The following is a 25137-nucleotide window of genomic DNA, read 5'->3' as shown; positions in this document are numbered from 1 at the left end:
TTATTCCCTATTTACCAGGAAACTCCTACATTTGCGGACATATTTGAAGTGGTGCTTTGCAATTTATTTACTGTAAACACAAGTATTTTAGCCAAATATAATTTATGAAATGGCAAACCAGAATGAAACAACAGCAGATATCAGCTCCCGCTAAAGCAAAAGACGACTACATGCGTAGGTTAGTGCGCAGGTGTAGAGCGCGCGGCCGTCTGCAGGAGGTTTGCTGGAACGCGATCCTGAGGTGAAATTTCTTTAAGAGGTTTTAAAAACGTTCTACACTGTGGAGTACAGCTGCGAGTAATGTTAGCAGGTTCCGCATGCTGGATAAGGTGACTGGTTTTGTTAATACATGACTCACGCATTTCAAACAATGTTTTTCAAGAAAGTTGCTAGCTAACGGTAGCCGGTTAGCTAGCACATAAGTAAGCCTAAAGTTATTAACGTAACTGGCTCAGAAAACTCTGTTTCTGTCAAGGCACAGTGAAGAAACATTTACTGAAGGCTTTCATTTATGTTTTTTATATGTAATGCAGAACAGCATTTGTGAGACGACATCAACTCATCATCCGAGTGGACAAGAACACCAACAGAGGAAGCCAAGCCGCAAAAACAATGAAAAATTGTCATGACTTTTTATTTTAAATAAAAGTTATGTGATAATAAACATTACGTGTTGGCTTAATTATAGTGTTTTAAAGATGTTTTGAAATAAGTTGTTTTAAAATAAAAATAACAATATTCTGTATGTTTATGGTATTTACCCTATAACAAGAGGTGAACAAAGCACCACTTTATTTTACAGCCCGCAAATATGAGAGTTACCTGGTACATACACAGAACAATCGGGGAATAAGCCCCACTTTAGTTTACAGCCCGCAAATATGTGAGTTACCTGGTACATACACCGAACAATCGGGGAATAAGCCCCACTTCAATTTACAGCCCGCAAATATAAGAGTTACCTGGTAACTCCTGTACACATATACAGATCAAAGAGGTACAAGTTGCTATTATTTTTATTGTGTGTTATATTTTATTTGCCGACGTGGCTTGTAGACATCAACTGTAGGCTATACAAAACACTTCATCAGGTAAGTAGCAAATATGAAAAAAAAAAAACATATTACACATAGACCATATTACCCATAGACGTAAGTCATACATACCACGTAATATTACAATATGTACCCTGTAGTTATGAAATACTTAGAGAATAATTTTCCATATATTCTTACCCCCTTATTACCCCAAACTTAAAATATTATTCCCTTATAACTACAAGTACGTACTGTAGAGGTACTCTGTTGTTACAAATAGGTACGCTGTAAATTCGGTTTAATTACGCGGTACTTTGCGGGTCGTAAAATAAAGTGTTACCAGTATTTTTTGAAATGATTAGGTGAAGCAGTTATCAACAGGAGTCCACAGAAACGTGTAAGTGTATTTGTTTTTAGACTTGTGAAGTTTTAGCGCAGTGTTATTGCTAAGATACGCTCTCTTGTTTACCTTTGTCTCACGTGCTGCAATCCGCGTTTGTTCTCGCGTGTCCTCGCGTGCTTTAGTGTATTACAGTATATACAGTAGTAGTTTCGGCCATTAACGTGTTGTTGATTGTTTTCGGGCGTGGCCAACGCCAGGAGAGTATTTAAACAGCAGTAAACAGTTCAGTCTTCAGGTGAAGCAGTTATCAACAGGAGTCCACAGAAACGTGTAAGTGTATTTGATTTTAGACTTGTGAAGTTTTAGCGCAGTGTCGTTGCTAAGAAACGCTCTCTTGTTTACCTTTGTCTCACGTGCTGCAATCCGCGTTTGTTCTCGCGTGCTTTAGTGTATTACAGTAAATACAGTAGTAGTTTCGGCCATTAACGTGTTGTTGATTGTTTTCGGGCGTGGCCAACGCCAGGAGAGTATTTAAACAGCAGTAAACAGTTCAGTCTTCAGGTGAAGCAGTTATCAACAGGAGTCCACAGAAACGTGTAAGTGCATTTGTTTTTAGACTTGTGAAGTTTTAGCGCAGTGTCGTTGCTAAGAAACGCTCTCTTGTTTACCTTTGTCTCACGTGCTGCAATCCGCGTTTGTTCTCGCGTGTCCTCGCGTGCTTTAGTGTATTACAGTATATACAGTAGTAGTTTCGGCCATTAACGTGTTGTTGATTGTTTTCGGGCGTGGCCAACGCCAGGAGAGTATTTAAACAGCAGTAAACAGTTCAGTCTTCAGGTGAAGCACTTATAAAAACAGTCAGTCCACGGCGGCAGCGGTCGCGTGCAGCCCTCGTCGTGTGAAGACCGAAGAGTGTAAAGACCATCGACTCTACCTGCGCGACTCCACCGAGCAGGGACACCGACTGGGCACTTAAGTATTGCACTTTTTGTACTAACTTTTTCTATTTATCTATATAGCACTCTTTTTCCTCTCTTGTACATTCCCTATTCTTATAATTTTACTATGTGCTTTCAAATCTCTACTGTCATTACAACTCGTAAATCTGTTGTATCACGTCGCCGTGGGAGAATTATAAACACGTTCCTCGCCTAAAAGGGAGAGGGGGTGGTGTAGCTACAATATACAACAAAATGTTCAAAGTAAACCATAAATCAGAACTAAAATTTAATTCATTTGAAATAATACTGTTAAACATGGAAATAACTGATCGTAACAACAAACAGCTTTCGTTCATTTTAGCTACCATATATAGGCCTCCGGGCCACCACACAGATTTTCTTAAAGAAATAGCAGACTTCCTATCTGAGCTTACAGTCACTGTAGACAAAGCTCTTATCGTTGGTGATTTTAACATCCATGTGGATAACTCAACAGATGCATTAGGACGTGCGTTTATGGATGTTCTAAATTCTCTCGGTATTAAACAAAACGTGTCTGGACCCACGCATACTCGTAAGCACACATTAGACTTAATTCTGTCACTCGGACTCAATATTAATGACATCGAAATATCACCCCAGAGCGATGCCGTTTCAGACCATTGCCTTGTGTCATACACAATACTTCTAGATAGGACCGCTCAGTCTACAACATGCTACAGATTAGCCAGAACAATAATTTCCACCACTAAAGATAGCTTTATTAGCACTCTTCCAGACCTGTCTCAAATGAAACATGTAGCAGATAACCGTGAAGATCTGGATATTATAATAGAAAACCTGAACAACGTTTGCTCTAGCACGATGGATGCCGTTGCTCCCATACGAAAAAAGAGAATCAAAGGAAAAACGCCAGCTCCATGGTATGACCATCATACTGCAGCCCTTAAAAAAGTAGCTAGAAAAATGGAAAGAAACTACCGAAACACAAAGTTAGAAGTATGGCGTTCAGCATGGAAAGAGAGTGTTCAACACTACAGACAGGCTATTAAAACCGCCAGATCTACCTATCTCAGTACGCTTATTAAAGAAAATCATAACAACCCTCGTTTCCTCTTTAGCACAGTTGCGAAACTGACTAGAAACAAAGAACAAACAGAAACCAATAGTAAATTCCAACACAATAGTAACGACTTCATGAACTTCTTTACTAACAAAATTATTTCTATTAGGGAAAACATAGAAACTACGCAAGCAGCCACCACTCAACCCAATAGTACATTTACCACTAGATTATCATACGAACATCTTGAGTCATTTAAACCTACTACAATAGAAGAGCTCTCTAAATTAGTAACGTCATCTAAATCATCGTCCTGTATATTAGACCCCATTCCCACAAAATTACTAAAAGAGGTATTTCATGTAGTGTCCGACTCGGTACTAAATATCTTTAACTCATCGCTAGAATTAGGATACGTTCCAACAGCTTTCAAACTAGCAGTTATTAGACCGCTCATTAAAAAACCAAACCTTGACCAGGGAGATCTTAATAACTTTAGACCAATCTCAAATCTACCTTTTCTTTCTAAAATATTAGAAAAAATAGTGGCAAGCCAGCTACGCACATTCATAGCGAATAATAATACATATGAAAAGTTCCAATCAGGATTCAGGCCCCACCATAGCACAGAGACAGCGCTGCTTAGAGTTACAAATGACCTCCTATTAACATCCGATCGTGGTGAAATCTCAATCCTTATATTACTAGACCTTAGTGCAGCCTTTGACACAATAGATCACAAAATCCTACTCAATAGACTAGAAAACTATGTTGGCATCAGTGGTCAGGCGTTAGCCTGGTTTAGATCGTATCTAACCAATCGATATCACTTTGTTTATGTAAATGAGGAAGAGTCACATCACTCCCCCGTTAAATACGGCGTACCTCAGGGATCAGTTCTAGGCCCTATCCTATTCTCGTTATATATGTTACCTCTAGGAGACATTATCAGGAAACATAACATAAGTTTTCACTGCTATGCGGATGATACCCAGCTTTACATCTCGTCACATCCTAGCGAAACCCACCAGTTTGCTAAGCTAACAGACTGCATTAGTGATATTAGGGACTGGATGGATCATAACTTTCTTATGCTAAACTCCAATAAGACAGAGATACTTATTATTGAACCAAATCGCTCCAAACATAATATGTCAGATTACAAGTTGCCCATAGATGGCTGCACGGTGGTGCCATCTTCCACGGTTAAGAATTTAGGCGTAATGTTTGACAGCAATCTATCTTTCGATAGTCATATCTCCAACGTCTGCCGCACAGCATTTTTCCATCTTAGAAATATCTCAAAAATACGCCATATGCTGTCTGCATCAGATGCAGAAAAGCTTATCCATGCTTTTATGACCTCTAGATTAGACTATTGTAACTCGTTACTCGGGGGATGCCATGCAAATCAGGTAAACAAGCTACAGCTGGTTCAAAACGCCGCCGCAAGAGTGCTTACTCGATCTAAAAAGTATGACCACATTAGTCCAATTCTGGCATCTTTACACTGGCTACCAGTTAAATATCGCATACAATTTAAAATATTACTAATCACCTACAAAGCCTTAAATGGCCTAGCGCCCTCGTATATAAAAGAACTACTATCAGAATACAATCCACCACGTAAACTGCGATCACAAAATTCGGGTTACTTAATTATCCCTAGAATATCAAAAGTGTCTAAAGGTGGTAGATCCTTTTCCTACTTAGCCCCTAAGCTCTGGAATGATTTACCAAATAATGTTCGAGTATCAGACACAGTCGATCAATTTAAATCTAAACTTAAGACATTCTTCTTTAACAAAGCATTCACATAGAATGTCCAGTAAATGTACTTTTCCCGCAGTAGTTATTTTGTCTAGAACAAAGCACTCACATACCTCATACGGGTAATTTACTCTTGCCGCAATAGTTAGCCTGTCTGGAACCGAGCTGAATTAAACCACTATAATGTATGACACTTGCATTACATGCGAACGGCCCCTACGCTAATAGAATTCTGTTTTTGTCTCCCTGTCTCGTCCTCGACTCTGAGGACAATGAGACAAACAGACCCAGTTCCTGTTGCTGTGAAGGTCATCGCACCACTGATCAACTGGCTGTCCTTCAACGTGACGCCCAACCGATGCGCGACCAACGGCCACCGGCTGAACCAGTTTAATCCGCTTACACGCTTCCTATCCCTACCGTGTCTATATATTATAAATATAAATATTAATCTCTCCCTAGGGTTTTTTGTCCTTTTAGGATTTTTTCCCATTGGGTTTTCTCCTAGGGGGTTTTTTAGTCCCAGGGAGAGTCAGCCAACTTTGGCTTAACTTAGCACTTTACTGTATACGTTACATTATTAATATGCTCGCTTACACGGTTTTTTATCCTTAGCCGCTATATTCTACTTCTTATACTATGTATTGATTTTCAATGTTCTCCTCTACATCTACTCATGTAAAGCTGCTTTGCAACAATTAACAATTGTGAAAAGCGCTATATAAATAAAATTGAATTGAATTGAATAACCTCCGCACTCTCCCACCTTCCACTATTGCCTCACTCTCTCTTCCCATTGGCTTATGGAACTGCCAATCTGCTGTCAACAAAGCAGATTTCATTACTGCCATTGCCTCACATTCTGGCCTTTCTGTTTTAGCACTTACTGAGACATGGATTAAACCAGAGGACACGGCCACTCCGGCTGCCCTCTCCAACAACTACACTTTCTCACACAGTCCTCGCACAACAGGAAGGGGTGGAGGAACTGGTCTGCTCATCCCAAAGGACTGGAAATTCCAACAGCATACCCCCTCATGTGACAGCAACTCTTTCGAATCGCATATTGTTACTATCATCCACCCTACTAAAATGCATTTTTTAGTTATCTATCGCCCCCCAGGTCAACTTGGACACTTCTTGGAGGAGTTAGACGTACTTCTGTCTTCATTCCCTGAGGATGGTACTCCTTTAGTAGTACTTGGTGACTTCAATATCCACCTGGAGAAACCACAGGCAGCTGACTTCAACACCCTGACTGCGTCGTTTGACCTCAAGCGAGTCCCTACTTCACCAACACACAGGTCTGGTAATCTTTTAGATCTTATCTACACACGCTGTTGTTCCACCTACCACACCCAGGTCACCCCACTTCACACATCTGATCACTTCCTAATTACTCTCGACCTCGACCCGACTCCCGCTGTCGCTACATACGATCCCCCATTGGTCACGTTCAGGCGCAACCTGCGCACGCTCTCTCCCTCCCGCTTATCCTCTGCGATTGTTTCCACGCTGCCCGCTCCCAGCCAACTCTCTCTGTTAGATACTGACAATGCCACTGACACACTTTGTTCCACTCTTACATCCTGCTTAGACACATTATGCCCTCTGACATCTGGACCGGCCCGGGTCACACCTTCTGCTCCTTGGCTAACTGAGGTTCTCCGTGAGCATCGCTCCACACTCAGGGCTACAGAGAGGAAGTGGCGCAGATCGAATGATCCTTCTGATCTCTGCCTCTATCAGTCTCTTCTTGCCTCCTTCTCCAAGGATGTCTCCTCTGCAAAGACAGAAAACGAAAACTATTAGCAGTCAGTTCTCCGAGTCGCCGCTTCTTGCGCATTCTCAAATCCCTGAGACATGCTCCCTTCCCTCCTTCTCTCTCCTATCCGAAGCAGATGTTTCCAAGGTCTTGGCTTCTAATCATCCGACTACCTGCCCGCTAGATCCCATACCCACCCATCTCCTCCAGGCCATCTCTCCGTCTGTTATCCCTGCTCTCACTCACATTATCAATTCATCCCTTTCCACTGGCACCTTCCCTGTAGCATTTAAAGAGGCCCGGATAACCCCGTTGCTGAAGAAACCCACTCTCAATCCTGCTATGCTAGAGAACTACAGACCCGTTTCTCTTCTTCCCTTCATTTCCAAGACTCTTGAACGCATTGTGTTCAACCAGCTCTCCACTTTCTTCACACAAAATAACCTCCTGGATAGCAATCAGTCTGGATTCAAAAGTGGTCACTCCACTGAGACAAATCATCTGTGCTGATCTTACTGGATCTATCTGCAGCTTTTGACACCGTCAATCACTGCATCCTCCTGTCGACTCTCATGTCTATGGGTGTCACTGACACAGCGCTTCTATGGTTCAAGTCGTACCTCTCAGATAGGTCATTTCGGGTATCCTGCAGAGGTGACGTCTCCGAACCCCAACGTCTAGATACCGGGGTCCCTCAAGGCTCTGTGCTTGGACCGCTGCTCTTTTCGATATACATGACATCCCTGGGCTCTGTCATTCGGAAACATGGCTTTTCCTACCACTGCTATGCAGACGACACTCAACTCCACTTGTCGTTCCACCCTGATGATCCTACGGTTTCTGCCCGCATCTCGGCATGCCTGAGGGACATCTCACTCTGGATGAAGGATCACCATCTCCAGCTTAACCTTGCGAAGACAGAACTGCTTGTCATATCATCTGAACCAAAGATTCAGCACAACTTTTCCATTCAGCTAGGTTCCTCGACCATCACGCCTTCCAAGACGGCCAAAAACCTGGGAGTGGTCATTGATGATCGGCTTAGCTTCACGGAGCATGTTGCCAGCACCGCTCGCTCTTGTAGATTCATCCTCTACAATATTAGGAAAATTAGACCTTTCCTAGATGAGCATGCTACGCAGGTCCTGGTCCAAGCTCTTGTCCTGTCCAGGCTGGACTACTGCAATGCGCTACTGGCAGGACTTCCAGCCTGCACTACCAAACCCTTACAGATGATTCAGAACACAGCGGCAAGAGTGGTCTTCAATGAGCCAAAGAGGGCGCACGTCACTCCTCTCTTTGTCAAGTTACACTGGCTTCCTATAGCAGCCCGCATCAAATTTAAGGCTCTGCTCCTGGCCTTTAAAACCACCACTGGGTCAGCACCCCCTTACCTTCGCTTGCTTATAGAGCCTTATGTACCCTCTCGATCACTGCGCTCTGCCACCGAGCGAAGACTTGTGGTACCATCTCAAAAAGGGAAGAAAACACTAACGCGTACCTTCTCAGGAACTGTCCCACAACTGTGGAATGATCTGCCGGTCGTGACACGATCAGCTGACACTGTAGCTGTCTTTAAGACTCGGCTAAAAACCCATCTCTTCCATCATTACCTAACTTCCTAATTACAGATTTACTATCTTTATTTAGTTACCTTCTCTTTATCTCTTTCTCTATTTACCTTCCTCCTTATCTAAAAAAAAAAAAAAAAAAAAAAAAAAAATACTAACATACCCTTGGCTATGTATATTGTGTTGGACTTGATGAGACTATTTCCAGTGCACTTATGTATTGCTGTTCTTATGTTGCCATAATTGCTTCTATTGTTTACCTCACTTGTAAGTCGCTTTGGACAAAAGCGTCTGCTAAATGACTAAATGTAAATGTAAATGTAAATGTTTTTTGACCTACCCAAAATTTCTTTTAGACATTGATAGAACCCTAGACCAAGATCACCCGTGCCAAAGTTGATCGGTCCCATATTTCTGTAGTTACAGCCCTTCAAAGTTGAGGTTGTGTTATAGCGCCAACTAGTGGCCAAGCGGTGCAGAAAAAGCAATTTTTTGCACGTGACCGCAGAATAGTACTGTCATGGTCTTGTCAGACACCTGTGATAGATTTAGGTCTGAGTGCATCGGACGGGACCATGACAGTATTATGTTCTGTGTGGGGACATGTGGAGTCACATTGTGTGTGTGGCTTCCGCATGTTCCCAGTGTCTTGTCACTGTCATGGTCTTGTCGGACATCTGTGCTGGATTTAGGTATGGATGCATCTGACAGGACCATGGCAGTATTATGTTCTGTGTGGGGACATGTGGATTCACATTGTGTGTGTGGCTTCTACATGTTCCCAGTGTCTTGTAGCTGTCGTGATCTTGCCAGACCTTATTATAGGTTCTAGTCTGTGTTCTGAGGGCAAGGTCATGGCAGCATTGTGGTCTGTGTGGGAACATGTGTTTTTCACTTTATTTATCTGTGTCACGTGTTCCCAGTGTCTCGTCACTTTTACCCTACTCCCTTATGTACTCGTGTCTTACGTAATTAATTATGTTCACCTGTTCCCCATTGATGTGGTGTCTTTATAATGCCCTCGCGTTCTCTGTGTTGTGCGCGTGCGTTGTTGTGAATTCAGTGTTCATGTTCTCTGTGACCTGTTTCAGTTATTCCCCTGTTTCTGTTTGTGTTTCATCACAGTCTTTTGTTTATCTTCTGTTTTACCCCCACGTGGGTGTTTTTGTTATTATTTAATAAATTCATAGTTATATTTTCACATATCCTCTGCGTTTGGGTTCTCCTTTTGTTTTCCATTATTCGGTGTAAACACACCATAACAAGTGCCCTGTATATGTGTACCAAATTTGGTTTCGATACCTCTTTCCAATCCCAAGTTATAGCCATTTAAGTCCAAGAGGCTCCGCCCATTGGGGGCGTGGCTTGACGACGGCAACTTTTTTTTGATAACTTTTCATATTCACACTCCAAGGAATATTACAGCACTGGAACGGTTCAGATCGGACGAAAACCTAGGACTAGTTTGTTTTTATTTTTTTCGACTAAATAAAAAATAGCAAAAATAAAATTAATAACGGAAATGAAATCGGAGATATACGTTTTGTTCGTCTTGACGCAAGGATTCCAGTGATATAATACACTTGACATTTGGACAAGATTTGTGGGAGTTATGAGCATGAACGCGTTTGTTATAGCTATAGCGCCACCTATAGGCCAATCGGGTTGATACTCTATCAACCTCTCCCCAAATTGGTTCCTACCATTTGGCCAAGTCTCTAGGCCTTACGGTTTGGTCTGCACGTTCCGTTTTACGGCAGAAGAAAAAAAAATAAAAATCCATACAAATACAATAGGGTTTCAGCCCTTCGGGCTTGAGCCCCTAAAAACAAACAAAAAAACTTTTGTCTTACCTTCAGTAGTTCTTTTGTAATCAGCTCTTGAATATTGGTAGGTTTCTGCAAAAACACCACATTTTGAGCAAAAAGCAGAGATAAATAATTTTTTGTGATGGACTTTTCATAGGGATCCCATTCAGAGCGATCTTTTAAAGGTAGGGTAACACATTTTGAAAAATGCTAACGGTAGCCACCTAGCAATGAAATCCCGATCCCACCCTCAAGTCAAATCGCTCTCCAAAGTCACGCCTCTTTCCAAACACATGAACACGCACAGATCAGACGGTCACGTCTCATGTCTCATTCACCAGTGAGAAAACTTTGAAGTACAAAGTGAATAACACTTCCAAAATAACCAACATAAACAACTGGTTTACATCAGAATTAGTTTAAGCACACGTTCGGTTGTGTAGACGTAGTAACTATATCGTTATGCTAATCCGTAAACGAACACAAATTTCATAAGCAACACAACGTTTCATCAAAGTAGAATATCTGAATCCATCTCAATACAAACATATCGCGTACCTACCTTACCAAAATAAACAGTGCAACGACCCTTTCAGACCCTTTGCCTCCTGTAGCTGTTTGCATCTCGTGGTAAAGCAGTAAAGTTACAGATATTAATTTGGGTTTTTGCTCTTGCTGATCCAGGCAGTTTTTGCTGTTGTTGTTATAAAAGATGCCTTTAGTTTTGTTGCTCCTGTGTAGGTTGTCAATTCAGCAGAAAAGTTTGGTGTTCTCGCTGTTTACAGACAGAGCGCACGTGAACGCGCCGATGACGTTTGGTATCTGCGTGAACTCGCTGCGCAGTGGGAATTCAAATTACTCTTACGTATGAGGGACATAAAAGGAAACGTCCGTTCGGACCGAAATCTATGATTTGTTGAACATTTTTTGGTCCTACGCCTTTCACAGATGACATAAATTTTTACAAATACATTTAAACAACTTAACACAGTGATTGCTATCAGGATGTGAGGAGACTTTTAACCAGCATAACTAAAAATGTTTCAGGATCAAATCTGTTACCCTACCTTTAAACAGACACGGACACGCAGCCACTTGCCATAGGGCAATACTTCCGGGTTTAAAAAGGTGCGGAAGGGCGCCACCTGGTGGATAATAGTGGTATTGTGGAATGCCGAAAATACTCGTCATTGGCAGGGAAGTGTTTTCTCTTGATTGACGAGATAACTCGTCAATGGCGGCGAAAGAGTTAAAGAAACATTTTAGAAAAGTTAAATTTATTAGGAATATCATGACCCAGGTCCACGCCTGCCCCATGAACCAGGTCCAGGCCTGCCCCATGACCCTGGACCGTCCTGGCCACATGACCCAGGACCACCTCTGTCCTCTGGACTAAACAAGCCTCAGTCACAAGGTCCTGAATTAGAAATAAACCTCCTTGCATATCACTCTTAAGAAAAATGGTTCTATATAGTACCAAATAAGGGTTCTTCAGCTTGTAACAATAGCAGCACCCTTTCTGGTACTATATAGAACCCTTTTTTAGATGGTTCTATATAGAACCTTGCCTTGAAAAAGTGCTAAATAGAACCTCAGTGGTGCTATAAAGAACCCTTTCATTTATCAGCAGTCAGGAGGATTATTTTTTATTTGTTTTTTCTTATTTATAGCACTTTATAAGGTTTAACAGTTTAAAAACAGAATTGCAAGACATCAGAACATACTTTTATTTTCATTTTTTCATTACATTAGGTGTCATAAAATAATAAATATGTGCATGAAAATCACAATCAGAATAAATATATTAATTATTATGCAAATATAACAAATCACTACTCAAATAAGATATGGATGTTAAATAACAGCTTTAATATTAAACAAATTAACAATAAAATTTGGCAATTAAAATAATTTTAAATAGACAACAATTACATGAAATCAATAAAATCATGACATGCAACATCAAAACATGCAAATGATAATAAATCCTGAATATTAAAGAGCACCAATTATGCTAATAAATTAGCACGTTAGCACGTTATTGTAATATCCCATAGTACATAAATGTTATTAAAACTTGAACTAATGCACTGTGAGTCTTATAAATTGCTTACATACCTCACCGATTTCTGCATGTCTGGAAAACGCTCGGATTTAGTTCCTGTCTCCGCCTCCCAAAATGTCTAGTGTATTCGGATTGGTCAGATGACTACTCAAGTGTTTTGGTCAACTGGGTTCGGCGTGTGTTTGAAAGGTTACGCCCCTGACTACGCGTGGGTTTTCCGGTTCTGACTGAGAGTCACAGGCAACGTAAACAAGCGCTATATTTCTCTATAAACGATGGTGTCTGTACTGCCTTACCACTTCGAGCTCTTTCCAGAGAGTTCAGACGGCCGTTACGATATAAACGATCTCCGTCAATGAACGCGATTGGATTTAACTTTTTTAGGTGTCCTTAGCTCTGCCAGAATGCTAAACGAAGACGAAAATGTGTTGCAAAGACATCCAAAAGGTAATTATAACGTACTACATTACTTTGCAAACTATATGGAAACACCAAATGTAGCACATAGAAAGTATTTTGGTAACACTTTATTTTACGACCCGCAAAGTACCGCGTAATTAAACCGAATTTACAGCGTACCTATTTGTAACAACAGGGTAGGTAACCTGTAGGTATAAGGGAATATTATTTTAAGTTTGGGGTAATAAGGGGGTAAGAATATGAAGAATTATAAATTATTTATACTCTAAGTATTTTATAACAACAGGGTACCTATTGTAATATTACGTGGTATGTATGACTTAGTCAAGTCTATGGGGAAATTATGTTTTATTTATTTTTTATTGTGAATTTTTCATATTGACTACTGAATGTTGTATACAGTCAATGTCTACGAGCCACATCGGCAAATAAATATAACAGCATATCACTTTTATTTTAGTAGCCTATATTACTTGCTTTTAATAACAAAAGTCCAGCTGATTTAATGTGGTTATCTTTTTTTTAAGGTAAGTACAATACAAATAGCAACTTATTCCCTATTTACCAGGAAACTCCTACATTTGCGGACATATTTGAAGTGGTGCTTTGCAATTTATTTACTGTAAACACAAGTATTTTAGCCAAATATAATTTATGAAATGGCAAACCAGAATGAAACAACAGCAGATATCAGCTCCCGCTAAAGCAAAAGACGACTACATGCGTAGGTTAGTGCGCAGGTGTAGAGCGCGCGGCCGTCTGCAGGAGGTTTGCTGGAACGCGATCCTGAGGTGAAATTTCTTTAAGAGGTTTTAAAAACGTTCTACACTGTGGAGTACAGCTGCGAGTAATGTTAGCAGGTTCCGCATGCTGGATAAGGTGACTGGTTTTGTTAATACATGACTCACGCATTTCAAACAATGTTTTTCAAGAAAGTTGCTAGCTAACGGTAGCCGGTTAGCTAGCACATAAGTAAGCCTAAAGTTATTAACGTAACTGGCTCAGAAAACTCTGTTTCTGTCAAGGCACAGTGAAGAAACATTTACTGAAGGCTTTCATTTATGTTTTTTATATGTAATGCAGAACAGCATTTGTGAGACGACATCAACTCATCATCCGAGTGGACAAGAACACCAACAGAGGAAGCCAAGCCGCAAAAACAATGAAAAATTGTCATGACTTTTTATTTTAAATAAAAGTTATGTGATAATAAACATTACGTGTTGGCTTAATTATAGTGTTTTAAAGATGTTTTGAAATAAGTTGTTTTAAAATAAAAATAACAATATTCTGTATGTTTATGGTATTTACCCTATAACAAGAGGTGAACAAAGCACCACTTTATTTTACAGCCCGCAAATATGAGAGTTACCTGGTACATACACAGAACAATCGGGGAATAAGCCCCACTTTAGTTTACAGCCCGCAAATATGTGAGTTACCTGGTACATACACCGAACAATCGGGGAATAAGCCCCACTTCAATTTACAGCCCGCAAATATAAGAGTTACCTGGTAACTCCTGTACACATATACAGATCAAAGAGGTACAAGTTGCTATTATTTTTATTGTGTGTTATATTTTATTTGCCGACGTGGCTTGTAGACATCAACTGTAGGCTATACAAAACACTTCATCAGGTAAGTAGCAAATATGAAAAAAAAAAACATATTACACATAGACCATATTACCCATAGACGTAAGTCATACATACCACGTAATATTACAATATGTACCCTGTAGTTATGAAATACTTAGAGAATAATTTTCCATATATTCTTACCCCCTTATTACCCCAAACTTAAAATATTATTCCCTTATAACTACAAGTACGTACTGTAGAGGTACTCTGTTGTTACAAATAGGTACGCTGTAAATTCGGTTTAATTACGCGGTACTTTGCGGGTCGTAAAATAAAGTGTTACCAGTATTTTTTGAAATGATTAGGTGAAGCAGTTATCAACAGGAGTCCACAGAAACGTGTAAGTGTATTTGTTTTTAGACTTGTGAAGTTTTAGCGCAGTGTTATTGCTAAGATACGCTCTCTTGTTTACCTTTGTCTCACGTGCTGCAATCCGCGTTTGTTCTCGCGTGTCCTCGCGTGCTTTAGTGTATTACAGTATATACAGTAGTAGTTTCGGCCATTAACGTGTTGTTGATTGTTTTCGGGCGTGGCCAACGCCAGGAGAGTATTTAAACAGCAGTAAACAGTTCAGTCTTCAGGTGAAGCAGTTATCAACAGGAGTCCACAGAAACGTGTAAGTGTATTTGATTTTAGACTTGTGAAGTTTTAGCGCAGTGTCGTTGCTAAGAAACGCTCTCTTGTTTACCTTTGTCTCACGTGCTGCAATCCGCGTTTGTTCTCGCGTGCTTTAGTGTATTACAGTAAATACAGTAGTAGTTTCGGCCATTAACGTGTTGTTGATTGTTTTCGGGCGTGGCCAACGCCAGGAGAGTATTTAAACAGCAGTAAACAGTTCAGTCTTCAGGTGAAGCAGTTATCAACAGGAGTCCACAGAAACGTGTAAGTGCATTTGTTTTTAGACTTGTGAAGTTTTAGCGCAGTGTCGTTGCTAAGAAACGCTCTCTTGTTTACCTTTGTCTCACGTGCTGCAATCCGCGTTTGTTCTCGCGTGTCCTCGCGTGCTTTAGTGTATTACAGTATATACAGTAGTAGTTTCGGCCATTAACGTGTTGTTGATTGTTTTCGGGCGTGGCCAACGCCAGGAGAGTATTTAAACAGCAGTAAACAGTTCAGTCTTCAGGTGAAGCACTTATAAAAACAGTCAGTCCACGGCGGCAGCGGTCGCGTGCAGCCCTCGTCGTGTGAAGACCGAAGAGTGTAAAGACCATCGACTCTACCTGCGCGACTCCACCGAGCAGGGACACCGACTGGGCACTTAAGTATTGCACTTTTTGTACTAACTTTTTCTATTTATCTATATAGCACTCTTTTTCCTCTCTTGTACATTCCCTATTCTTATAATTTTACTATGTGCTTTCAAATCTCTACTGTCATTACAACTCGTAAATCTGTTGTATCACGTCGCCGTGGGAGAAATATTAATAACCTCCGCACTCTCCCACCTTCCACTATTGCCTCACTCTCTCTTCCCATTGGCTTATGGAACTGCCAATCTGCTGTCAACAAAGCAGATTTCATTACTGCCATTGCCTCACATTCTGGCCTTTCTGTTTTAGCACTTACTGAGACATGGATTAAACCAGAGGACACGGCCACTCCGGCTGCCCTCTCCAACAACTACACTTTCTCACACAGTCCTCGCACAACAGGAAGGGGTGGAGGAACTGGTCTGCTCATCCCAAAGGACTGGAAATTCCAACAGCATACCCCCTCATGTGACAGCAACTCTTTCGAATCGCATATTGTTACTATCATCCACCCTACTAAAATGCATTTTTTAGTTATCTATCGCCCCCCAGGTCAACTTGGACACTTCTTGGAGGAGTTAGACGTACTTCTGTCTTCATTCCCTGAGGATGGTACTCCTTTAGTAGTACTTGGTGACTTCAATATCCACCTGGAGAAACCACAGGCAGCTGACTTCAACACCCTGACTGCGTCGTTTGACCTCAAGCGAGTCCCTACTTCACCAACACACAGGTCTGGTAATCTTTTAGATCTTATCTACACACGCTGTTGTTCCACCTACCACACCCAGGTCACCCCACTTCACACATCTGATCACTTCCTAATTACTCTCGACCTCGACCCGACTCCCGCTGTCGCTACATACGATCCCCCATTGGTCACGTTCAGGCGCAACCTGCGCACGCTCTCTCCCTCCCGCTTATCCTCTGCGATTGTTTCCACGCTGCCCGCTCCCAGCCAACTCTCTCTGTTAGATACTGACAATGCCACTGACACACTTTGTTCCACTCTTACATCCTGCTTAGACACATTATGCCCTCTGACATCTGGACCGGCCCGGGTCACACCTTCTGCTCCTTGGCTAACTGAGGTTCTCCGTGAGCATCGCTCCACACTCAGGGCTACAGAGAGGAAGTGGCGCAGATCGAATGATCCTTCTGATCTCTGCCTCTATCAGTCTCTTCTTGCCTCCTTCTCCAAGGATGTCTCCTCTGCAAAGACAGAAAACGAAAACTATTAGCAGTCAGTTCTCCGAGTCGCCGCTTCTTGCGCATTCTCAAATCCCTGAGACATGCTCCCTTCCCTCCTTCTCTCTCCTATCCGAAGCAGATGTTTCCAAGGTCTTGGCTTCTAATCATCCGACTACCTGCCCGCTAGATCCCATACCCACCCATCTCCTCCAGGCCATCTCTCCGTCTGTTATCCCTGCTCTCACTCACATTATCAATTCATCCCTTTCCACTGGCACCTTCCCTGTAGCATTTAAAGAGGCCCGGATAACCCCGTTGCTGAAGAAACCCACTCTCAATCCTGCTATGCTAGAGAACTACAGACCCGTTTCTCTTCTTCCCTTCATTTCCAAGACTCTTGAACGCATTGTGTTCAACCAGCTCTCCACTTTCTTCACACAAAATAACCTCCTGGATAGCAATCAGTCTGGATTCAAAAGTGGTCACTCCACTGAGACAAATCATCTGTGCTGATCTTACTGGATCTATCTGCAGCTTTTGACACCGTCAATCACTGCATCCTCCTGTCGACTCTCATGTCTATGGGTGTCACTGACACAGCGCTTCTATGGTTCAAGTCGTACCTCTCAGATAGGTCATTTCGGGTATCCTGCAGAGGTGACGTCTCCGAACCCCAACGTCTAGATACCGGGGTCCCTCAAGGCTCTGTGCTTGGACCGCTGCTCTTTTCGATATACATGACATCCCTGGGCTCTGTCATTCGGAAACATGGCTTTTCCTACCACTGCTATGCAGACGACACTCAACTCCACTTGTCGTTCCACCCTGATGATCCTACGGTTTCTGCCCGCATCTCGGCATGCCTGAGGGACATCTCACTCTGGATGAAGGATCACCATCTCCAGCTTAACCTTGCGAAGACAGAACTGCTTGTCATATCATCTGAACCAAAGATTCAGCACAACTTTTCCATTCAGCTAGGTTCCTCGACCATCACGCCTTCCAAGACGGCCAAAAACCTGGGAGTGGTCATTGATGATCGGCTTAGCTTCACGGAGCATGTTGCCAGCACCGCTCGCTCTTGTAGATTCATCCTCTACAATATTAGGAAAATTAGACCTTTCCTAGATGAGCATGCTACGCAGGTCCTGGTCCAAGCTCTTGTCCTGTCCAGGCTGGACTACTGCAATGCGCTACTGGCAGGACTTCCAGCCTGCACTACCAAACCCTTACAGATGATTCAGAACACAGCGGCAAGAGTGGTCTTCAATGAGCCAAAGAGGGCGCACGTCACTCCTCTCTTTGTCAAGTTACACTGGCTTCCTATAGCAGCCCGCATCAAATTTAAGGCTCTGCTCCTGGCCTTTAAAACCACCACTGGGTCAGCACCCCCTTACCTTCGCTTGCTTATAGAGCCTTATGTACCCTCTCGATCACTGCGCTCTGCCACCGAGCGACGACTTGTGGTACCATCTCAAAAAGGGAAGAAAACACTAACGCGTACCTTCTCAGGAACTGTCCCACAACTGTGGAATGATCTGCCGGTCGTGACACGATCAGCTGACACTGTAGCTGTCTTTAAGACTCGGCTAAAAACCCATCTCTTCCACCATTACCTAACTTCCTAATTACAGATTTACTATCTTTATTTAGTTACCCTTCTCTTTATCTCTTTCTCTATCTACCTTCCTCTTTATCTAAAAAAAAAAAAAAAAAAAAAAAAAAACTACTAACATACCCTTGGCTATGTATATTGTGTTGGACTTGATGAGACTATTTCCAGTGCACTTATGTATTGCTGTTCTTATGTTGCCATAATTGCTTCTATTGTTTACCTCACTTGTAAGTCGCTTTGGACAAAAGCGTCTGCTAAATGACTAAATGTAAATGTAAATGTAAATTATAAAACTATTTCACTTATTAACATTATTTTACTATAGTAAACTTTATTATAAAAGCCTGCTTACATACTATATTACTGTGCAAACTATATGGAAACACCAAATGTAGCACATAGAAAGTATTTGTTGAAATGATTATAAAACTATTTCATTTGTTAACATTATTTTACTATAGTAAACTTTATTATAAAAGACTGTTACATACTATATCACTGTGCAAACTATATGGAAACACCAAATGTAGCACAAAGAAAGTATTAATTGAAATGAATGTTCTACATTATTTTACTATGGTAAACTTTTTTATGAAAGACAGCTTACTTATAAGTGCTATGTTTTTACTGTCACGGTAGGAAATCCTCTGTTTCCTCCGTGTCGTGTGTGTGTGTGTTTGTTTGTTCACTCACCTCTGCCATGTGCTCGTTTGATTAAGTGTTGTCACCTGTGTATGATTGCCTCGCTCCAGCTGGTCCTCATTACCCATCTGCTATATATACTCACTCTGTTCTCTTCCTGTTGTCAGATCCTCATTTCATGTTCCAGCAGTACCACTTGGATTATCGTCTCTCGTCTTCGTGTGCATTGGATCAGTGTTCGTGTTTGTCGTCTCCGTGTGAGTGTTGGGTCCGTTCCTGGTTTCGTCCATTGGCCATTATCACACTCATCACCGACTTCACGTTTCATCACTCTTCTACCACCGTAGACCTTCGATCACCATCGCCAACATCCTGGACTCTGTTACATGTTCTGTTGTTTCTCTGTTCTCACCATCATTTACATTAAAACTGTGTTGATCGCCTGTGCTTGCTTCCTCCACTTATTTGTGTCGTTACAGTAGGATCTGACCATCATGGAAGCAGCAGGCGATCGCTCCCCATCTCATCTGGAGGAATTTTTACAACGCACTGTGGGTCGTATGGATCGTCAAGAGAAAGCAATAGATGAGATGGGTCGAGCTTTCCAAGCGATGGTGACGAAGGTTTCCGAGCTCGCTCTCCAGGCTCAACAACAGCATCCACCGCCGCCCACTGCGCCCCCCACGCCTCCCACACCGCCGATCGCCACTGGGGGTTCTCCCCAGTCCGAGCCACGCCTCCCCATTCCTGAGAAATATGCGGGTGAGCCTAAATTTTGTCGATCTTTTCTTTCTCATTGTTCTCTGCACTTCGCCTTGCAGCCCCGTACATTCACCACTGAGGAGATGAAGGTGGCGTTCGTTCTCTCCCTACTCACGGGGAAGGCTGCCCTCTGGGGGACGGCGGTGTGGGAGAATCAAGATCACTGCTGTGCTTCGTTCTACGCCCTTTCGGAGGAGATGAGACGGGTCTTCGACCGCTCCGTCGCCGGGAGGGAGGCGGCCCGGCTGCTAGCGGATCTACGGCAGGAGGATAGGTCCGTATCTGATTATTCCATCGAGTTCCGCACCCTGGCGGCGGAGTGTAAGTGGAACGAAGAGGCGCAGTGGGATCATTTCCTGCATGGGTTGGCTGACCGCATCCAACAGGAGATTCGAGCCGTGGAACTTCCCCCTTCACTCAATGGTCTCATCGACCTCACTATCCGGATTGACAACCGGCTAGACCAAGCAGCCAGACGGAGGGGGAGGAACACTCGCACAACCAGTCCAGAGGTTCAGCTTCGGCGGCCAGAGGTTGCGGTCAGCCCACCTGAAGATCTGGAACCCATGCAGGTGGGGCGAGCTCGGCTCTCCCGGGAGGAGAGGATCAGGCGGAGATCCCTTGAACTGTGCTTATACTGTGGCAGCCCAGAACATCTCATCCAGCGCTGCCCAGTAAAAGATCAAGCCCGATAGTAAATCTGAGGCTACTATCGGGTGGGATCTCTGCCAGGAAGACCTCATCTACATCGACACTCCTTCCGGTGAGACTACGGTGGTCCACCCACACACTGGATCAGCACGCTTTGGTGGATTCGGGGGCCGAGGGTAGTTTTATGGATGTCAACTTCGCACATAAGATCAAGATTCCTCTCACCTCCCTCAAACACCCCATTGCACCGTTTGCACTTGATGGACACAAGCTTCCAGTCATCACTCAGACCACCATTCCTGTTTCACTCATCACATCTGGTAATCACACGGAGAAGATTTCATTCCTCATCACAGACTCACCTCAGACTCCCATTGTTCTCGGTCACACTTGGCTCCATAGACACAACCCCAGGATTGATTGGCGTCTCGGATCTGTGGTTAGCTGGAGCGAGGAGTGTCATTTGTCTTGTCTTTTGTCTGCTGGTGTTAATGTTTCTGAGTCTGTGTTTCAGGGGGAAGCAGTGGATTTGACTAACGTGCCCGCGGAGTACCACGACCTGAAGGAGGTGTTCAGTAAGTCGCGGGCTGATTCTCTTCCTCCTCATCGTCCCTATGACTGTGCGATAGAGTTATTGCCAGGTACCTCTCCGCCTAAGGGCAAGTTATATTCCTTGTCTATTCCAGAGACGGCGGCCATGGAGAAATATATATCCAGTTCTCTAGCAACGGGGTTCATTCGCCCTTCCTCTTCTCCAGCGGGGGCGGGGTTCTTTTTTGTGGGTAAGAAGGACGGATCCTTGCGACCTTGTATTGACTACCGAGGGTTGAACAACATAACGGTAAAGAATACTTATCCTTTGCCGCTTATGTCTTCAGCTTTTGAGAGGTTGCAGGGAGCGTCTCTCTTCACTAAATTGGACTTACGTAACGCTTATCATTTGGTCCGCATTAGGGAGGGGGACGAATGGAAGACTGCTTTTAACACCCCTCGTGGCCATTTTGAGTACTGCGTGATGCCTTTCGGGTTATCTAACTCGCCAGCAGTCTTCCAAGCACTCGTTAATGACGTGTTGCGAGACATGGTCGATCAGTTCATATATGTTTACCTGGATGACATATTGATTTTTTCTTCGTCTCTCCAGGAACAAGTGCAACACGTACAACGAGTGCTTCTGCGGTTGCTAGAGAATGGATTGTTTGTCAAGGCGGAGAAATGCGTTTTTCATGCACAGTCTGTTTCTTTTTTAGGACACATCATTTCGACTGAGGGTGTTCGCATGGATCCTGAGAAGGTTAAGGCTGTGGTAGATTGGCCATCTCCAGAGTCTCGCAAGGCCCTGCAGAGATTTCTGGGGTTCGCCAATTTTTATCGGCGTTTCATTCGCAATTTCAGCCAACTAGCCGCACCTCTGACCGCTTTGACCTCCCCTAGTTTGACGTTCAGGTGGTCAGACGCAGCTGAGGCTGCGTTTGCCAAACTGAAAAGCTGCTTTGTTTCAGCTCCTATTCTTGTCACCCCTGATCGCTCACGTCAATTCATAGTGGAGGCCGACGCGTCAGAGGTGGGGGTAGGAGCAGTGTTATCCCAGCGCACATCCTCAGACGGAAAGGTTCATCCTTGCGCGTATTATTCTCATCGTTTATCTCCTGCGGAAGTTAACTATGACATTGGCAATCGGGAGTTGTTGGCCGTCAAATTGGCACTGGAAGAGTGGCGTCACTGGCTTGAAGGGTCGGGGGTACCTTTCATTGTATGGACGGACCATAAGAATCTTGAATACATTAGAACTGCCAAAAGACTTAACTCCAGGCAGGCTCGGTGGGCATTGTTTTTCGGTCGTTTCGATTTTACACTTTCTTACCGGCCGGGTTCCAGAAACATCAAACCCGATGCTTTATCCCGTCTTTTTGAGCGTTCCGATCGTACTGCTACTCCCGAGCCCATTTTACCGGAGACCATCATTATCTCCGCGCTCAGATGGGAGGTCGAATCGAAGGTTTTGACTGCCTTAGAAGGGGTAACGCCCCCGGCTCGTTGCCCACCGAACCGTTTATTTGTGCCGGAGGGGTTACGGTCAGACGTTCTCCAGTGGGGTCATTGTTCCAGTGTTGCTTGTCACCCAGGGGTTAGTAGAACTAAATTTCTAGTCAAGCAACGATTTTGGTGGCCTGGTATGGCTCGTGATGTCCACGATTTCGTCTTGGCTTGCTCGGTTTGTGCTGTTGGTAAGACTTCCAATCGACCTCCAGATGGGTTACTCTTACCGCTGTCTGTCCCTTCGAGACCCTGGTCCCACATCTCGCTAGATTTCATTACCGCCCTCCCACCCTCTAAGGGTAATACGGTGATTTTAACCGTAGTGGACCGGTTCTCGAAGGCGGCTCATTTCATTCCCTTGCCCAAATTGCCATCAGCCAAGGAAACAGCGGTAACTGTCATTGACCACGTCTTCCGTATACATGGCCTTCCGACAGACGTGGTTTCTGACAGGGGACCCAATTTGTGTCCAAATTTTGGCGAGAATTTTGTAAATCGTTAGGGGCGACTGTTAGTCTTTCATCCGGGTTCCATCCCCAGAGCAATGGTCAAACCGAGCGAGCCAATCAGGATGTCGAAAGGGCATTGCGGTGTTTGGTTTCCAACAATCCTTCGTCCTGGTGTCAACAACTCTCAATTGTGGAGTACGCACACAATTCTCTGCCGGTGTCATCTACGGGCATGTCTCCATTTAAGTGTAGTTTAGGGTACCAACCACCTAATTTTGTCAGTACTGAATCCGAGGTGTCGGTCCCCTCCGCAAACGCACTAGTCCAGAGGTGTCACCGCACCTGGACCAGAGCTCGCAGAGCTCTGCTCCAGGCAAGGTCGCGCACCAAGGCTAAGGCCGATCGCCACCGGTCGAAGCCTCCCCGATACGTCGTCGGTCAAAGAGTGTGGCTTTCAACCCAGAACATTCCGATGCGTTCCGTTTCGAATAAGCTTGCTCCCAAATTTATTGGCCCGTTTTCTGTTACCAAAATCATTAATCCGGTAACAGTGCGTCTTAGCCTTCCACCGGCGTACAGGAGGGTTCATCCCGTCTTTCATGTTTCAAAAATTAAACCGGTGATTTTTTCCCGTCTTAATCCGCCTGCCCCGGTTCCCCCACCGCCTCGTATCGTTAATGGGGAGACCACATATTTGGTTAATCGTATTCTGGACTCTAGACGGAGGGGACGCGGTTTTCAGTACTTGGTGGATTGGGAAGGTTACGGTCCGGAGGAGAGAAGGTGGGTTCCTGCTCGGGACATACTGTATCACCGCCTTATTGATGATTACAATCTTCAGGTAAAGCAGGCTGGGAACGCCAAGGGGCGTTCCTAGGGGAGGGGGTACTGTCACGGTAGGAAATCCTCTGTTTCCTCCGTGTCATGTGTGTGTGTGTGTGTGTTTGTTTGTTCACTCACCTCTGCCATGTGCTCGTTTGATTAAGTGTTGTCACCTGTGTATGATTGCCTTGCTCCAGCTGGTCCTCATTACCCATCTGCTATATATACTCACTCTGTTCTCTTCCTGTTGTCAGATCCTCATTTCATGTTCCAGCAGTACCACTTGGATTATCGTCTCTCGTCTTCGTGTGCATTGGATCAGTGTTCGTGTTTGTCGTCTCCGTGTGAGTGTTGGGTCCGTTCCTGGTTTCGTCCATTGGCCATTATCACACTCATCACCGACTTCACGTTTCATCACTCTTCTACCACCGTAGACCTTCGATCACCATCGCCAACATCCTGGACTCTGTTACATGTTCTGTTGTTTCTCTGTTCTCACCATCATTTACATTAAAACTGTGTTGATCGCCTGCGCTTGCTTCCTCCACTTATTTGTGTCGTTACATTTACTTATTAGGTTTTAAGGAGAATGCAACATGTTCCAGGGCCTCTTACCTGCGTGATTCATCATCCAGGTTTTGCACAAATTGTCTAAATCCCTACACACAGAACATTTATTGTACCGACTATAAGCCTTTGAGGTGCAGGACTAGAGTAAGTTTTATTACATTTTTAAACCAATAACACTAAAGTATCATTATAGTAACAAAGTACCCAAAAGAACAAAAGATGCAACTTTAAAGAAAATGTAATAGTCTGTCAAAAGTTTTTTTTATTTATTACAAATATATATTTAAATGTTAAACAATATACAAATAAACATACTTTAGTAACCATATTGTGCTCTTGTTTCAAAAATTGTTAAATTCATTTCTTACAGCTATCTATTCAGATAAATGGCATATCAAAGCTTTGTCAGCTGGTGCTATTTAAAACGACACTATAAGGTTATCATCCTGTCGTGTGTTGTTCTCCAGATATGCTTGGAGCTTCCTGATCAGATCGGTCACAATTTTGGCTTTCGACGACCCCTGCACTGAAGATGGCATGCAATCACGTCCTCCTTTGAAGGTCTCTCAAACTGTGATGCCAGGTCCATTGGAATCAGGGCTTCCTTCAGCTTATCTTCAAATACCTCATCAAACACAAGCCTGATCACATCCTCCACATAACTGTAGAAATATTGCAGTCAATAAATCTTTTGTTTTGATCATTTAATTCCCTGCTTC

At 43.4% G+C, this 25137-nt stretch overlaps 1 long non-coding RNA gene and 1 gene segment (V, D, J or C); both read left to right on the top strand.

Annotated features, from left to right (window-relative positions):
* The window catches only part of LOC135766935 (Ig heavy chain C region-like), a 76437-nt gene that overhangs the window by 30513 nt on the left and 20787 nt on the right, over positions 1–25137 (top strand).
* On the top strand, positions 13069–13999 carry LOC141281932 (uncharacterized). Its single transcript, XR_012336364.1, has 2 exons — positions 13069–13662; positions 13867–13999. It is a non-coding gene; the product is annotated as an uncharacterized lncRNA (long non-coding RNA).

The sequence above is a fragment of the Paramisgurnus dabryanus genome, chromosome 3 (assembly GCF_030506205.2).
Source record: "Paramisgurnus dabryanus chromosome 3, PD_genome_1.1, whole genome shotgun sequence".
Lineage (NCBI taxonomy): Eukaryota > Metazoa > Chordata > Actinopteri > Cypriniformes > Cobitidae > Paramisgurnus > Paramisgurnus dabryanus.
This window is presented reverse-complemented; position numbering and strand designations above follow the sequence as displayed.